Raw genomic sequence first — 16,056 nt, 5'->3', positions numbered from 1 at the left:
AATGTTTAGGGGTACTCTCATTTTCCTACTAAACCACAGAGCCTAGGACTTGCTGATCAGAAGGTCGCGGTTTGAATCCCCGCGACGGGGTGAGCTCCCGTTGCTCGATCCCTGCTCCTGCCAACCTAGCAGTTGGAAAGCACATCAAAGTGCAAGTAGATAAATAGGTACTGTTCCGGTGGGAAGGTAAACGGCATTTCCGTGCGCTGCTCTGGTTCACCAGAAGCGGCTTAGTCATGCTTGCCACATGACCTGGAAGCTGTACGCCGGCTCCCTTGGCCAATAAAGCGAGATGAGCACCGCAACCCCAGAGTCGGTCACGACTGGACCTAATGGTCAGGAGTCCCTTTACCTTTTACATTTTCCTACTCATATTGAAATACTGCCCCGCAATGAGGCCAAACTTAGATTCACAAAATGTTTAGGGGTATGCGTACCCCTGCAATGCTCCTTTTACCTTACTACGTCCTGTTCTTTTATTGTTATTAGAACATTCTCCCTATGTTCTATCAGTTCCTCGCAATCTTTCCACCAATTCTTACAGAATGCACTGCTTTCCAACGTAAGGTTACCAGATTTTTTTTCAGTCAATCCGGGGACACTTTTCAACTTCAATGGATTTTGTATGGGGACTGATTTGTAAATCTGGGGACTGTCCCCGGGGAAACGGGGACGTCTGGTAACCTTATTCCAACTGCAATCCTAACTTCCACCTATATTTATTCATAAGTCGGCTTCCTGAGTTGCATAGCGTTTACGCGTCAGTAGTTGCGATCCTGTAGTCACTTCAATGGAAGTAGGGACTTGCTGCTGTGTAAACCACGGGTCGCAAACTAAGGCCGGATCACACCCAATTGCCTTCTAAATCCAGCCCACGGATGGTCCAGGAATTGCTGTGTGGATAGCCAGCACGTGGATCACCATTGTGTGTGTTCTTTCCCTCTCACACGGTGGCAGCTCAGGCGGCGCCTCCTCCCTTCCTCCTGGCTTCTCCCAACCCTGCCTAGAGAAGGAAGGGGGCTGGGCTTCCATGCACTACTCATCGTCCTTCTGCTGCCACCAGCCCCTGCCGCTCGCAAGACACAGGAGCCATGGTTGGCTGAGTGCCCCTCTCAAGCGGCCACCATTTAAAGCAGCCCCTCTCCGGAGCCTTTTCGCTCATCATCCCTCGTTCATTTACCCCCCTTCAAAATATAGTCTGGCCCCCCACAAGGTCTGAGGGACAGTGGACCAGCCCACTGCTGAAAAAGTTTGAGTACCCCTGTTGTAAACACTCTAAAGATTGGGCAGATACAGTAAGATTTCCATTTCAAGGACATTTCAAACCCAACCATTACAAATCTTTCCTTTTTGAGAATACATTTCCTCCATAAATCATCGCCTCGCCTTCCTTTTTACCAGGGCTGTATTATGTTGCTCCTCTCCAGCCCCACGACTAGACATTAAATACCCCCAAAATGTATCCATCACTCCAGTTTCCTCAGCAAGGCAGTGCCAAATGTTGTACACAGGATGACTCATAGACCAGAGCATCACCTCTGGTGCCACATGACCCAGAAGTGCCATATCCAGTTCCTCTCATCACGACCATGTCTTGTCTGTACAACGGGCTCATGGCTGAGATACAGCAGAGAATGCAGCTATATGTAAGATAAATATAGAACAGCTTTGATCACTTTTCTGTCAGAAGGGGATCAGTGACGAAAACATAACATTTTGTCAAGACTTCTAGAATTACACCAATGTTCTAATATTCTGCAGTACCGTGCTTTCTTGGAGACAGCAAAATCTATGGGATTGACTATGGGAAATATATGGAACAGGGGATACAGGGAACCAGGCAGAGGGCCTTCTTGGTAGTGGCACCCGCCCTGTGGAATGCTCTCCCACCAGATGTCAAAGAGAACAACAACTACCAGGCTTTTAGAAGACATCTGAAGGCAGCCCTGTTTAGGGAAGCTTTTAATGTTTGATGGATTACTGTATTTTAATATTCTGTTGGGAGCCGCCCAGAGTGGGTGGGGAAGCCAGTCAGATGGGCAGGGTATAAATAATATATTATTATTATTATTATTATTATTATTAAGTATCTGAGAAAGGATTTTGCCCTTGAGAACTCATTCCTCAATAAGGATCCAGTCTTATGCATGTTCACCTGGTAACACAGGCATTGTGTTCAATGGGGCTTACTTCTGAGTAATGTGTTTTTCAAATTAAAGTTTTTCAATCTCATATCAAATGTACAACATAGAAACAAGATTCCAAAGAATCTCCTGGACTCCCCTCCTCCCCTTTGTGGGTCCTATTGTTAATCATTTTCCCCTGCATCTTTTATAATTATCCAAACCTTTTACATCTCCACTGCATCCAAAATTCACCATTAAATTACAAGTGTTATTCCATCTGAGTAATGTGTTTAGGCTTGCACTATAAATGGGTTAGTCTGTGGGTGCCGTGTGACTCCTTTCTGTGCGTACAATGCACACTTTAACCCCCACCTCTGTTTGCATTAAAAAACAACAACCACAACCCAGCAAGAAGGAAGCAGACAGAAATATACACAGTGTGATGTGTGTTGCCTCTGATTTCTCTGTGCTCAGCTGGCATGAAAAGAGGTAATGATCATAATGAGCTTATCATGCTGCCTTTCCTCCAGGCTCCCAAAGGGGCTTTGCAAGTACATATGATAAATGTGTGACTCTTTCCGAGAGGGTGCTGCCCTGATCAGCAAGACAGATCTCAGACGTATACAGCCTCCCCCCTGTACTGCTAATGTGAATGTACATCTATATGTGCACCCCAGTTTTCAATGTGTTGTTCACCCAAGCCCCATGGAGGCTGGGTGATCCTTTAGATGTGAGTGGCTCTGCAACTCTGGCACCTGCCATTGTTATGCACAAATAGTTTCCTATGACTATAGCAGAATCATTGATATTAAGGCTTCTGGTTAATGGTCGCAGGGTGCAGTTTTATAAGGTGCAGTTTTGAAGGGAGGCATGGATTCATCCATTCCCTTTCGGTAAATATAATTTCACACTTTCCTATGCACCTGTTCTTGCAACACCTGACGCAGAACTAATGTGAGCTATGCGATCAGCATAGGAGGGAATCACATGACAATTGGGTTTTCCTGCACTAGTGAATGATTGCACAAACACCAAGAAAACAATGGAAGCTGCTTTCTCAAAGCACCATTGAAAGAAGCAGCAGGTACTAGTCTCTGGCTCTTATGCTTGTTTTAAGTAATCTAAAATCCCTACAGTTTTGATTCAGAGAAAGTCCATCTGCTAGGGTCAGAGGCAGTTTTCATTCTATCTGGGAGAGAGAAGAAACATAAGCATAAATTCTAAACTTCATTTCAAAGGAGTTGCTATCCCATCCCTTGCAGGAGAGCTGGTTAACAAATTTCAAATTTAGGGAGCAAAATCTTGGTCAAGAGGGTTGTTTAGACAGGTAGAAAATATTGTGGTTGATCAGAATAGTACCCTTCCTTCATCCCCACCATTCCCAGCTAGGAGTGTCAAATAATTCCAACAGAAACAGGTGTGGCGATTGTCAATGTTTACTTTTTCACCCCAAGTCCAGAATGGAAATGAATCCCTTGGCTACAACCTGTTGTTGTTGTTGTTTTCACTCTGCTAATGATATGCAGTTGATGACATTTCTCCCTCCTGTTTGCATTGTTTTCTTTGCATTGAAATGAATGGTGTAGAATAATGTAATCATTACATAATGCATTTTGCAATTCATTATGAAAAATTATGCCACAGGGGACAGTGAGATGATTAATGCAGCTTTTCCCGGAAGTCAAACTGCAGTGAAAAAGAAACAGCACTGCATGCAATCAGCATGAGTCAGAACAGAAATCAGCGTTAAGTATCCCTTTTACCAGCTCAGGCTGTTGTTTGTCTTGAAGGCCAACTTCCAGGTTTATTCTAGCTGCTTGCTTAGGTTTCTTTCTCTGTGTGTTTTAGAAGGAATAACATGCTACTTATTGCCGATCACAGGAGTCGTTTTATATGATGATCAAAGTCAGAATATGTTTCCATTATTCTCTGGGAGTTCCACTCATTGTGACAGACTCTCAGCCACACTTCCGGTAGTCTGGCAGGGTACTGTGTTAAAATTGAAACATGAAACTGTTTTTTACAGGCAGCTATTGAGAAAGAAAGAAAGAAAGAAAGAAAGAAAGAAAGAAAGAAAGAAAGAAATTATTATTATTTATTAAATTTCTATACCGCCTTTCATCTGAGGATCCCAAGGCGAATTATAATGCAAAAACACATAAATACACACCATAGTAACAAACAAAAGCAATAGTTTAAAAACCATAGATTGTTTAATTAGCCAAAGGTCCAGAAGAAGAGGAATGTTTAAGAAGATAAAGGAAGAGAAGTAAAATTTATCTATCAAAATCATTCCTTCTGACCTTGTTAGCATTGTTTACTGGATCCCTTCTTGTTAACATTTGTGTCACCCTTTCCTGGGTTGTATAAATCACATTATATCAGAAATCACCCTGTTCTCTTTCCAGAACTGATATTTAAAACATACCATCCTGCAGTGTAATTTCACTGATTTCCATAGGGCAGAATCAAACTAAGTTGATTGGCGCTTGCTCTTTATGGTGTCAGTGGGTTGATCATATCATTTATCTTGAGTAAACTGACTAGTTTAGCCTTAACACAGATCTGTGGATAAAATCTCCACAAACAATGTCTTCTTAGGATCTAACCGTAGATCTCAAGTTGTATTTTTTCATAGGAAAACTCTTAATATATTTCAAACTTGAGTGCTTGAGATCTGTGTGAGAAAAAAAATTCTCCCAAATACATACCCAAATAGGTTAATAATAAATCATACCTGAAACTAAAATTCATTTCTCTTTCTGCATGAAGTATGCTGTAATTCAGACTACATAGACTGATTCGGAAAAAGAGCATAGATTTCATAGATTTATTGAGCGGATGGTCCTGCTTATTGAGGCTTCAAATTCAGATTACCTTAGAAAAATCCACTGGTAGTTTTGTTCATATAAAACTGGCAGTTGGTCTTTGAGACAATCAAGATTTTACTGGTTCCAACTGGAGTGAAAGTCAAATCCACATTGTTTATATTTCCAGTTCTTACTGACCCTCCACCCAACAATTCCATCAATGATAGGGTTTTCTCAAAAACTGTTTTGAAAACAATTGCCAAATGATCAGGGTTCCACATTCATAGTATGCACTTCTGTGATTCAGGTACAGATCGGGTTGCCATTTTCCAACTCCCAAATCCATTTAATCCATGCAAATTAAGGGCATTGGTAATTTCTCCCAATTGCTTTATATTTTATAGGAGCACAAGAGAAAAGCATTCTTTAGAACTACTGTATTCCCTCATTTTCAAAACTAAGCAGCTACTTAAAGTAATACAAATAATTAATATTTATTTAATCAATGGACTTCTCTGGGAATTGCTATGGCGTGGTGTTGTTTGTGAGATCTACTGTACTTGGTCCGAGTGGAAGAACTAATGGAATCTGAATGAGCAATTAATGTTCTCCATAGTGTTTTATTTCAGTATACAGTGGTACCTCGGGTTAAGTACTTAATTCATTCTGGAGGTCCATTCTTAACCTGAAACTGTTCTTAACCTGATGCACCACTTTAGCTAATGGGGCCTCCTGCTGCCGCTGCGCCGCCGGAGCACGATTTCTGTTCTCATCCTGAAGCAAAGTTCTTAACCCGAGGTACTATTTCTGGATTAGCAGAGTCTGTAACCTGAAACATATGTAACCCAAGGTACCACTGTAGTGTGGAAAGCAGAAAATTAATACTGCAGTCCTAGACACTCCTAACCCGGGAGTAAGTTTCCTCCCAAATCTCTCCTCTACCACTTCACAGTCCACCAGGGCTCAAGTTCTGCATCTTACCTACATTTTGATCACTTGGAAACCAGCAAGGATGAGACAGGCTCCTAACATCTCGTGACCTCCCCTTTTTGCTGTTTGTGTGATAAACAGCACAACTAGGCTCCCTACAGTGGAGGGGCAAGAGATAAATAATAATAATAATTTTTTTTATTTATGCTCCACCCTTCCTGGTTCAAAAACCGGGCTCAGGGCGGCTAACAACAAATTTAAAACACTTAATTGTAAAAGCAGCATAAAACACACTATAAAAACATGAATAACAATAAAAATTCAGAAAGTTCAGAAATCAATTTAGGGGAAATCTATCTAATAAACATTAGATAATCACCAGGGCTAGCTGGCTGAATTAGTCCTACTTGGGCCAGCGAGGAGGCCAGGGGAGAATTAGCTGTGGGGTCTCAGAGCGGTTAGTCTTCATAAAAGGGAAGGGGGAGGGAAGAGAAGGGAAATAAAAGATCAGGCTGAATTCAAATTAAAAGCCAGGCGGAATAGCTCTGTCTTACAGGCCCAATGGAAGGAGGTTAAATCGTGAAGGACCCTTGTCTCATGGGACAGAGAATTCCACCAGGTCGGAGCCAAACCGGAAAAGGCCGTGGCCCTGGATAGTCTGACTTCCTTAGGGCCCGGGACCTCTAAACTATGGTTATTCATGGACCTTAAGGTCCTCTGCTGGGCATACCAAGAGAGGAGGTCCTGTAAATACGAGGGCCCTACCTAAGCTACAAAAATAGTAATGTCTGCTGGGGTAATAACCAACAGGTGATGGCAAGCAGCCAAGCAAGCAAGCCAGGTTCAGATGTATGCTTGCGTGGCTCCTCCAACAGGGGGGAGCTTGAGCCAACCAGGGTTCAGCCACATGTGGAGAAGCCCTGCTTGTGTACATCAGTAAAGGTAAAAGGGTAAAGGTAAAGCACCCCTGGACAGTTAAGTCCAGTCAAAGGCGACTATGGGGTTGTGGTGCTCATCTTGCTTTCAGGCCGAGGGAGCCGGAGTTTGTCCACAGAAAGCTTTCCTTTTTTTTATAGAATATTTATTAAAGTTTTCAATAATAATACAATGAAAATCAAAAAGAAAAAAATAACAAAAATACAAAAATAAAAATAATTAAAAACACACAAAGTTCCCATTACTTATTTTCCATTGACTTATTTCTCGGACCTCCTCATACCTCCCTTTTTTGTATTCCAATTCAAATTGTTCGTTCAGCAAATCCTTACCAATAAATTTTTACCTATTTCTAAACCTTCCCCCCCCCCCATATTCTCTTCAAGCAGTACAGCTGGAAACCACTTAGTTTCTATCCAACATCATTCTAACATTCATTAATTTTACAATATTTCTGTAAATAGTCTTTAAATTTCTTCCAATCTTCTTCCGCCGACTCTTCTCCCTGGTCTCGGATTCTGCCAGTCATTTCTGCCAATCCCATATAGTCCATCACCTTCATCTGCCATTCTTCCAGAGTGGGTAGATCTTGTGTCTTCCAGTACTTTGCAATAAGTATTCTTGCTGCTGTTGTAGCATACATAAAAAAAGTTCTATCCTTATTTGGCACCAATTGGCCGACCATGCCCAGGAGAAAGGCCTCTGGTTTCTTCAGGAAGGTATATTTAAATACCTTTTTTATTTCATTATAAATCATTTCCCAGAAAGCCTTAATCCTTGGGCACGTCCACCAAAGGTGAAAGAATGTACCTTCATTTTCTTTGCATTTCCAACATTTATTATCGGGCAAATGATAAATTTTTGCAAGCTTGACTGGGGTCATGTACCACTTGTATATCATTTTCATAATATTCTCTCTTAAGGCATTACATGCTGTAAACTTCATACCTGTGGTCCATAACTGTTCCCAGTCAGCAAACATAATGTTATGTCCAACTTCTTGTGCCCATTTAATCATAGCAGATTTCACCGTTTTATCCTGAGTGTTCCATTTCAACAGCAAGTCACAGACAGCTTTCCGGCTCATGTGGCCAGCATGACAAAACCGCTCTTGGCACAACAGAACACTGTGATGGAAGCCAGAGCACACGGAAATGCCGTTTACCTTCACGCCACAGTGGTACCTATTTATCTACTTGCACTGGTGTGCTTTCAAACTGCTAGGTTGGCAGGAGCTAGGACGGAGCAACAGGAGCTCACCCCGTTGTGTGGATTCGAACTTCCAACCTTCTGATCAACAAGTCCAAGAGGCTCAGTGGTTTAGACCACAGCACTACCTGCACATACACATACAGCCCTGTCATAGTGATGCCAAATGCACATCACCAGGGGTCATGCTTATCATTCCAGCAGACACGATTCTGTCCTCTTTGGGCAATTGTGTATGTGTGTGGACGCTTGTGTGAGCCTTCCTAGTAGCTTCTACAGAGTGGGTATAATGTCTGATGGCAGGAACCGGTTCTCTTATTTACTGAATAATTGTTCAGAGGAATACTGCATGCATGTTCCCCCCACTCCCTGATATCTCTGGAACTACATAGCCCAAATCTAGGAAGCCTTTTCCCTTTCCTAATAGTCCAACAAATGGACATGGGTGGCATGCCTGGAATCCAGCAAAACCCCACTGTCTAGGCAGCATGGCAAACACAGGAACATTCATTTCCATGCCTTTATACAAGTGTTTGGAACCACAAAGCTTTTTGAGCAAGCGTTATGCAATGCTTGCACACATGTCAATTTATCTCATATCATTGAATGATGAGTCTCCTCTGGTAACATAGTTCTCAGGTGTAGATTATTCACTGCCTGCTGTCTTCTGTTTTTTTTTTTAATCTACATGGGATATTTTGTTCTGATTTTCCCGTGTTACCAATTGATATTTTAGCACTGCTTAACTTGTTTATTTCAAGTTATACTGTTACCTTTTTTTTTTTAATAAATATTTATTAAGGTTTTTACAGAAAAGAAAAAAAAAGCATCCAATAACAATAAACAATATTACTTTGTTTGACATAATTTCATATCCTCTTTGAACTTCCTCACGCCTCCCACTCCCATTTGCATCATTAATAAATCTTGTCCAGCAAATTATCATCTTATTTCCAAATTTTAAAACCGCTTATTTAGTTACAATAAAATTGTTCTCCTGCAAATTTGTTTTTCTTAATCTCTCTTGTCATCAGTTCCTAATCTATTTTAGTGATGGCCAATTATTTATAACTAAGCATCTTTTTTAACATTCCAATAATTCATAATGTTTTTGTAAGTAAATCTTAAATTTCTTCCAATCTTCTTCCATCCTTTCTTCTCCCAGGTCTCGGATTCTGCCAGTCATCTCCGCCAGTTGCATATAGTCCATCAGTTGCATCTGCCATTCTTCCAGTGTGGGTAGATCTTGAGTTTTCCAATTCTTAGCGAGTAGTATCCTTGCTGCTGTTGTCGCATACATAAAGAATGTTCTATCTTTCTTTAGCACCTTCTGGTCGACAATGCCCAGAAGAAAGGCCTCTGGTTTCTTGGTGAAGGTATACTTAAATACCTTTTTCAACTCATTATATATCATTTCCCAGAAGGCCTTCACCTTAGGGCAAGTCCACCAGAGGTGGTAGAATGTTCCTTCATTTTCCTTACATTTCCAACATTTGTTATCTGACGAATGGTATATTTTAGCAAGTTTAACTGGGGTCATGTACCATCTGTATATCATTTTCATTACATTTTCTTTCAAGGCATTACATGCAGTAAAGTTCAGCCCAGTGGTCCACAACCTTTCCCAATCCTCAAACATAATATTATGCCCAATATCCTGTGCCCATTTTATCATAGCCGACTTAACCATTTCGTCTTGTGTATTCCATTTCAACAGCAAGTTATACATTCTTGAAAGTACCTTGGTCTTAGGTTCTAACAGTTCTGTTTCCAACTTCGATTTCTCCACCTGGAATCCTAACTTTTTGTCACTTTTAAAAGTTTCCTTAATCTGAGCGTAGTGTAACCAGTCTCGCACTTTGTCCTTCATTTTCTCCATACTCTGCAATTTCCAATTATCTCCGTCTTTTTCTAACAGTTCCCAATATTTTGGCCAGTAGGCTTCCATATTGGTTCCTTTTCGGGCCTTAGCTTCCAAAGGTGAAAGCCACCTTGGTGTTTTATTTTCCAGTAAGTCTTTATATTTAATCCAGACATTAAACACTGCTTTTCTGACAATATGGTTCTTAAAGGCCTTATTGATCTTAACTTTATCATACCACAAATATGCATGCCAACCAAAAGCATTGTTGTAACCTTCGAGATCTAGCACATCAGTGTCCTCAAGAAGTAGCCAATCCTTTAGCCAGCAGAAAGCTGCGGCTTCATAATACAACCTTAAGTCTGGCAGGGCAAAGCCCCCTCTATATACTGTTACCTTTTTAATACCACATTACTTCCATCCCACCTGCTCCTTTTCCTTTCTTCCAAACCTGCTGTGGAACCGCACAGCAAGGCACCATAAAAATCTTTCCCAAAATGCCCATACAGCGTTCTTATTTATCAACACCTCTTGTTTACGATCTCCTTATCTGCCTACATGATGGCTCTCATGTGCAATTTGTATTCATTTTGTGAAGTGCTGCATCAAATCCTATATTAAAATCACACTGTGGTTTTTCTCATTTGTTGTTTCTGGGACTTTTTTATTTTTTAAAAGGCATTTACTCTTATCTGCCACATATACTCTATCAATCCCTGCTGCCTTTACTCATTGATCCATTGTCCTCTAGATGGATAAAAGCAGCTTCATTCTCTTCCTGACTTCACCATTCATTCCAACGAGGCGGAAAGTAGGGATTGGTTCTTTTAATGCATCCTTATTTTCTTAGCATTTTCTAATTGATATTTAAGTGTCCGGACCTTCTTTCTGCTGGTGAAGACAAATCTTTAAAAGATGTCTGCTTTATTTTCGACTGTTACTATGTCTCCCTGCGTCTCCTCTTCCCAATATCCCAGATTGGTTTGTCTTTCAGGCCCTTGGCCAGATTATGGTTGTGGTACATACAGGTGTCCTCCTATCTACTCACTTCCCTTCATGGATCATTGCCTTACCGTGACGAAGGGGCTTGAATAACTCAGAGAAGCTATGAACTATGCCGAGCAGGGCACCCAAGATGGACAGGTCATAGTGGAGAGTTTTGACAAACCTAGACAGCATCTTAAAAAGCAGAGACATCACCTTGCCAACAAAAGTCCATATACGGTATTTAAAGCTATGGTTTTCCCAGTAGTGATGTATGGAAGTGAGAGCTGGACCATAAAGAAGGCTGATCACTGAAGAATTGATGCTTTTGAATTATGGTGCTGGAGGAGACTCTTGAGAGTCCCATGGACTGCAAGAAGAAGAAGAAGAAGAAGAAGAAGAAGAAGAAGAAGAAGAAGAAGAAGAAGAAGAAGAAGAAGAAGGAGGAGGAGGAGGAGGAGGAGGAGGAGGAGGAGGAGGAGGAGGAGGAGAAGAAGAAGAAGAAGAAGAAGAAGAAGAAGAAGAAGAAGAAGAAGAAGAAGAAGAAGAAGAAGAGTAGTAGTAGTAGTAGTAGTAGTAGTAGTAGTAGTAGTAGTTTGGATCTGATATCCCACTTTTTCACTGCCCGAAGGATTCTCAAAGTGGCTAACATTCTCCTTTCCCTTCCTCCCCCACAACAAAAACTCTGTGAGGTGAGTGGGGCTGAGAGACTTCAGAGAAGTGTGACTAGTCCAAGGTCACCCAGCAGCTGCATGTGGAGGAGCGGAGACGCGAACCCGGTTCCCCAGATTATGAATCTACGAATCTACTGCTCTTTAACCACTACACCACACTGGTCAAACCTATCCATTCTGAAGGCAGGATGCTCCCCAGTGCCTTCTCACTGGAAGGACAGATCATGAAGCTGAGGCTTCAATACTCATGAGAAGCCACCTCATGAGAAGAGAAGACTCCCTGGAAAAGGAGAAAGATGTTGGGAAAGATGGAGGGCACAAGGAAAAGGGGACGACAGAGGACAAAATGGTTGGACAGTGTTCTTGAAGCTACCAGCATGAGTTTGACCAAACTGTGGGAGGCAGTGGAAGACAGGAGGCCCTGGCGTGCTCTGGTCCATGGGGTCACGAAGAGTTGGACACGACTAAACGACTAAACAACAACAACAATAACAACATAGATTGCCAGATTGCTCTGATTTAAAGAGGGTGTGCCAGGTTCCTGCAGTGCTTCTTAGCCTTGCTTTCTGCAGATCACCCCAGGAGAAACTTGCACAGAGATCTGTTACAGTAAGAAGCCCTCTGCCCCGACCCTCAGAATGGGGAAAGGCTGAAGCAGGGAAGATAACTCTCTCATTACTGGTAATGAAGCAGCTACATAGGAGTCTGCGAAACCCTTCCAGCTGTCTTTAATCATCATGTTTTTTGCAAAGAGGACTGAAATGCATTGCATGAGCAACATGCTCTTCTGTGGCAGAAAATGACATTAAGCAGACCATTATCTCCTGTGGGGCATCAGCCGGATTTAACAAGCAGAAGGAAAACAAACATTAGATGTATACATTTAATTTATTGGTAAAGATGAATGTCCTGACTTTGCTAAAAGTCTATTGATTAATGACTTCCGACAGGCAGAGGCTAAATACCCAGGGCGTGCGTTGGGGAAGGTCTCCCTTATCGGAAGGGCTGTTGCAATGAACAGCTTTTCTTGGAAAACGGAAAGGCCGTAGCTGGGGTGGGGGTGGGGAATAGTGAATATAGTAAGATACCAAAATTCATATTAATATTCCCAGTTTGCATCTTTGTAGCATATCCTATGATATGTTTAAAATAGAAATAAAAGTCATTTCTAAATTAAATGTCTGTGTTCACAAATGTTGTCACTGCGTGGTTGCTAATGATGCTGATCTCAGTATCCCATGAGCCACCACTGCAGGAGAGCTGATTTCTTGGGGATAAGGCATTGTACGCACTGCCTAATCTGTCAGAGCAAATCCATCAAGTTTATCCCCTGAGCACTAGATATTCTACCCATATATATTGACATAAATTACATATATGGGTATCCAATGCATTCTCTTCTTTCCCACTCCGCAAATGTGTGCCATGCAGATTACATGTACACAGAATGTTCAAGAAAAGTGTCTAGGTAAATAAAATATATTGCATACAGCTATAGCACTCACAGATTTTCCTTTGTGCCCCTGAGGTGTTCATGTGAGGTACGTAGTCTGCAATACCATGCACAAGTACCTACAAGTAAGCCCTATTGAAAACAGTATAACTTATTTCTGAGTATGCATGTGTCATGAAGCACAGGGTGACAGAACAACTGTGTCATATGAAGCCGTGCCATTCACACTGGCCAACAACACCGGCAGAGTCTGTGTGTGGGGAAAACTCCTGGCTGGCACAGCAAAGAAGCCCAAATTGGGCCTGTCTTCTGTAGTTTGGCTGGCTTAGGATCCAGATGTCAGGAATAAGCCAGCTCCAAGTAAAGGTTGGCAGCCAACTGCAGAAAGCAGCCAGGAACAGAGAGGCTTTGATTTTAGTCAGGCAGGGCAGAGCCGGCAGCTACAGACTTTGGCTCTTCCTGACCTTGACGAAGAGGCTGATAAGGCAGTAGCTGAGAGCAGGCTAGAACACAGCCAAAGCTTGCCAGAAGCACAGTCAGGCACCAACAAACTCACAGACAGCCTCTCAGACCTGGAAGAAGTTGGAGCTGATCCAATAAGTCCGAGTAGTTTGTGAATGGGAGGGTTGCTAACAAAACAAGAGATGTCAGGGTCATAAGTTCAATATCTGCTGGAGACGCCGGAAAGAGTCTTCAGAAGGGTCATCTTGCGTGATGATGCCGAATGCTTTGTTAGAGCCATCCAGAGCTATCTGTTTGCTTTTGCAATAAACCCTTTTTTAATTAGCTACGCTTACTGTGTTATCAAGCTGGGAACCTGGACTCCTGAGACCAGAGGACCCTTGGCTGGTCTAACTCTGCCACCTCCCCTCCTCCATTTTGGAGGTGTCTGCTGGCTACAGATGGCAGTGATAGAGCTGGTGGTAGCTTCTCCCCAATTGCACTTGCAGTGGGCTCCACTGGTGCCGTTCAACTGTATCTTAACCCCTCCCAGTGGAGTGGATCAGGGATTAGGATTGTTAAATTGGGAGCAGGTGCACCAACTCCATGGGGCTGAGGTGTCTTTGGCCCCCTCAATATTTGTGGGCAGGGGGCCGAGCCCTCTGAATGTTGGGGTCAAAGGGGGGGTGCCAGGGCGAAGCGCCTTGACCCTGTGCATCCCCTTGTGATCACCAGCACTCCTTCTCAATTGTCAATGGTATGTGCAGGGCAAACGTGGGACTTCCCAGTGGTCCGCCTCCTCTCATCTCATGCGTGAGACATCACATGCACATGACGGGCCACCTCAATGGAAGCCCACGTTTGCCTGCACATACCATTGACAATTGAGAAGGAGTGCTGGTGATCACAAGGGGCTGGCACCCCACATTCAGAGGGCTCGGCCCCTGCCCACAAATATTGACAGACACCTCAGCCATGGATGGTGCACCTGCCCCCCATCATCCATTTGTGAGATCAGGAGTATGGCAAGTAAACACTTGGTTGAAAAGGAACAATTGATGGCTGAAAGCACATGATGCAGTAACTTTGCCAAAGACGCCCTGCTCTACATCTGGTCAGTTTTTGAACGGGATTCCTGGGATCCCTATACAGTGGTACCTCGGGTTACAGATGCTTCAGGTTACAGATGTTTCAGGTTACAGACTCCGCTAACCCAGAAATAGTACCTCCGGTTAAGAACTTTGCTTTAGGATGAGAACAGAAATTGCGCAGTGGCACTGGGAGGCCCCATTAGCTAATGTGGTACCTCAGGTTAAGAACAGTTTCAGGTTAAGAACAGACCTCCAGAACTAATTGAGTTCTTAACCCGAGGTACCACTGTACATACTAATGGAGTTATACCACGGAAGAAAGGTTTTCACCTTTTTGTTCTGTAAATGAAAACAAACGAGCTAATCAAGGTAGCTTAAGGATGAGGACTGTATTAAGAACAGTTATCCTAAGTCTGAATGTAACCCTCTATACTACACAAGTGGAACTGTGTCTCTGCCACTGGTTCCGGCAAAGTTTCTATCTCTCGTTCTTATCCCCTCCATCTACCATTTCAGGATAATAATACTTGCCTACCCTAGGATTGTTACAAGGAGTTCTCAGATAATACTGTTATTAGTATATGATGCATTCTCAAGGACAGATGAACCGCAAACTCCATCAGTATTCTCTGGTGTACAGAATTTCAATGAGCAGAGGGGAAATTACACGAACACGACAATGCTGTTGAAATCCTGACATCCAACTCCCGGTGTCTGGCACACTGTCTTATATTTATAGTGTTATTATATTAAAAAACCATGAGGGCTCTTTGCTGCCGTAGTAACAATTTTCTCCCATTGTTCCTTTCCCAGGCTTATCTCCCCTCCAAGTCTCTAACCACGCCAGCAGTCTTTAGATCATTTTCTTATTTTAGATCATTTTCAAATTTATTTCAGAGGACAAATATGCTTTCTCAATGCACTGAGTTCTTGCAGCATACATGGTCAGGGGCCTCCAGCTCTCTCCCATCCATCCATAGGGCTGGTTGTGGGGTTAGTAACAACTGTGCTGCATTGCAAAGCTGGTTGCTCAATGTCAGCACTTGTCAGAACTAAGATTGAGTGAATTACTGTTTCTCTCGCTTTCCCGTTTGTTCAGCCTCCAGTCAGAAATTTGCAGTGTCTTGAAAACATTCTCCATGAAAATTCTTCATAATTTTAGTGTGAATTTCTCCTGGTATACACACTTTTGTACAGAATTTTGCCTATTACAGTTGTACACTGGGTTACAAACACCTCGGGTTACAAACACTTCGGGTTACAGACTCCGCTAATCCAGAAGTAGTACCTCGGGTTAAGAACTTTACCTCAGGATGAGAACAGAAATTACGCAGTGGTGGTGCAGTGGCAGCCCCATTAGCTAAAGTGGTACCTCAGGTTAAGAACAGTTTCAGGTTAAGAATGGACCTCCGGAACAAATTAAGTTCATAACCAGAGGTACCACTGTATGCACCTTTTTGTAAATCAATTTACCCATATATAATGCATTGTGTATTTTCACCAATATAAACATTCATATGCATACCTTACCGGCATTCTTG

Source organism: Podarcis melisellensis (assembly GCF_964234715.1).
Source record: "Podarcis melisellensis genome assembly, chromosome: 10".
NCBI lineage: Eukaryota > Metazoa > Chordata > Lepidosauria > Squamata > Lacertidae > Podarcis > Podarcis melisellensis.
This window is presented reverse-complemented; position numbering follows the sequence as displayed.